We start from the raw sequence: 3,200 nt of genomic DNA, 5'->3' as shown, positions 1-3,200 counted from the left end.
CAGTGGACAGCGCTTGATTGGAGCCAATTTCATCCTACAACAGGACAATGACCCTAAATACACCTCTAAATTGTGCAAGAACTATTTAGAGCAGAAGCAAGCAGCTGGTATTCTATCGGTAATGGTGACGGTAAAGAGAATATATTTGCATGACGTAACATGTTTAATTTTAATGCTATCGTGTTGAAGTAATTTAATGAGCTGTGTAACGTTGCGAAATATGATTAATGCATGTGTTATTTGTGTTGTACACAGCTCTACGTTGGTTGAGGACAAGGAAACCATTAAAAGTAATCAAACCATCAGTTCTGGCCTTCTCAATTTGACTGATCTACACAATAAATTGAAGAGACTGTCCTTTCCCGAGAATTTTCCCAAAGGTGTTTTGCAATTCCGACCTGACGCTGCCCTCCCATTGGTCGAAGCAGTTACGACGGGACCAACCAGGAAGTAAGGTGACAAACTGGCTGCACTAATGTTCAGTTGCTCTTAGTACGTGTTTAGCAGCGTAAAATGAGTATACTGTATAAGTTACGCAATTCTGATTCTAAACATCTATATAGACCTGGGTCTCCGACCAGAGAGTGAGGAAGAGCATGCAGTACGTCACGCGACAATCAGACAGCTACATATGAACATCTAATATACTATACTAGATACTGTACTATAAAGTTACTATAACGCACCATGTCAGTAAAAGTATGATAAGGAGAAAAGATAGATGCTGTGCACTAAGCATTCTTATTTAATTTACATTATAGAACTTAAATCTAGTCTAAGTCCGTAAGGAGTTGGAACCGGAGGGTCGTGGTTTAAGTCCCCGTCGGATGTGGATTGGTTTGCTGAGAGATGCACTTAACCTCCTGGCATCACAGTACCCCCCCAACCGCTCAGACGCTGGTCCAGCACTGGCAGCCGACTCACTCACTCTGACATCGCTCATTTTGCATGAATAGATCCTGGAGCATGTGTGTATTTCAGACCTGTGTGTAGTGATTACAAACAAACAGAGTGTAAATTGCAATTTCCCCACTGGGGCTCAATAAACATTATCAAATTATAACTATTTAATAAATATATAAATTAGAGATTTATAGAGAATATGCCCCCTTCAGATGTCTGTTGCCGTTCCCTGCCAACAGTGGGTGTTTGGATAGCCTGTCACATCTCGCTAAGAGACAGCGTCCCACATGAATAGATATGAGAGAACCTGCAGAGGTCACCTATAAACTGCGTATAAAATCTTCCAGAGCTTTTACTTCCAGCCCCGCCGACAGTGAGAGGGCAAACACCCCTCATGATGATGGATGTTCTCGCATGAGCAAAACGGGGTTTTGCTCTGTTTAATGGAATATAGCAAAGCATTTCACCATTGATTGTGTATAACTATTATTGAGACACTATGAAACCAGTAGTGGACAAAGTATTCAGATCCTTCACTTAAGTAAAAGTATAATGCCACACTGGGTGAAAAGAAAGACTCTATCACAACGAAAGGTCCTGCATTGCAAATGTTATTAAAGTAGTATATCAGGAAAAGTATTAAAGTTCAAAGTACACAATCAGAAAAATTCTCACAATTTCAGAACGTAAACGATCAAAAAGTTCTGTATTCATTCGGTTGATAATTTCAGCTGTACTTGTAGGTCTATAATATATATATATGATATATATATATTATATATATAATTATAATATATATATATATAATATATATATATATATTACTACTGTTCAAGGTTTGGTCACATGAAATGTCCTATTTTTGAAGGAAAAGCACTGTACTTTTCAATGAGAGTAACTTTAAACTAGTCTTAACTTTGAAGAAATACATCTATACATTGCTAATGTGGTAAAGCTATTCTAGCTGCAAATGTCCGTTTTTGGGCAATACTACATAGTGAAAAGGCCCATTTCCACAACTATCACTCCATTTTTCTAATGGTATAATGTTTTGCTCATTGCTCAGAAGGCTAATTGATATTAGAAAAACCCTTGCGCAATCATGTTCACCATCTAAAAACAGTTTAGGTCATTACAGAAGCTACAAAACTGACCTTCCTTTGAGCATTGAGTTCTGGAGCATCACATTTGTGGGGTCAATTAAAGCTTCAAATGGCCAGAAAAAGAGAACTTTCATCTGAACTCTACAGTCTATCTTGTCCTTAGAAATGAAGGTATCTATGCGAACATTGCTAAGAAATTGAAGATTCTACTACGGTGTGTACACTCCTTCAGAGGACAGCCAACACAGGCTCTACCAGAGTAGAAAAGAGTGTAGGCCGCGTTGCCAACTGAGCAAGAAGATAGTACATTAGAGTCTCTAGTTTGAGAAACAGACCCTCACGGTCCCCAACTGGCATCTTCATTAAATAGTACCCGCAAAACACCAGTGTCAACATACAGTGAAGAGCGCTGCGGGTTCTGGCTCAGGGCAGAGTGGCAAAGAAAAAGTCTATCTGAACGGCCATAAAAGAAAAAGATTAAGATGGGCAAAAGAACACAGACATTGGACCAGAGGAAGACTGGAAAAAAGTGTTGTGGACGGATGAATCCAAGTTTGAGTGTTTGGATCACAAAGAAGAACGTTTGTGAGACGCAGAACAAATAAAGATGCTGGAAGAATGCCTGACGCCATCTGTTAAGCTGGTGGAGGTAATATGATGGTCTGGGGTTGCTTTGGTGCTGGTAAGTGGGAGATTTGTACAGGGTAAAGGATTCTGAATAAAGGAAGCTATCACTCTCCATTTGCAACGCCATGCCATACCCAGTGGACAGCGCTTGATTGGAGCCAATTTCATCCTAACACAGGACAATGACCCTAAAATACACCTCTAAATTGTGCAAAAGAACTATTTGAGCAAAAGCAGCTGGTATTCTATCGGTAATGGAGTGGCCAAGGCTGAGTCACCAGATCTGAACCCATTGAGCTGTGTGGGAGCAGCTTGACCGTATGGTACCAATCCAACTTGGTGGCTGCTTCTGACGCGTGGGGTGAATTTCTCCAATTACCTCAACAAATTAACAGCTAAATGCCAAAGGTCTGCAATGCTGGGAATTGCTGCAAGGGAGGATTCTTGACGAAGCAAAGTTTGATGTAAAAAATCTTATTTCAAATACAAATCATTATTTCTAACCTTGCAATGTCTTGACTCTATTTTCTATTCATTTCACAACGTATGGTGGTGAATAAGTTGATT

This window comes from Etheostoma spectabile, chromosome 6, assembly GCF_008692095.1.
Source record: "Etheostoma spectabile isolate EspeVRDwgs_2016 chromosome 6, UIUC_Espe_1.0, whole genome shotgun sequence".
NCBI lineage: Eukaryota > Metazoa > Chordata > Actinopteri > Perciformes > Percidae > Etheostoma > Etheostoma spectabile.
Note: the sequence above shows the minus strand (reverse complement) of the source record.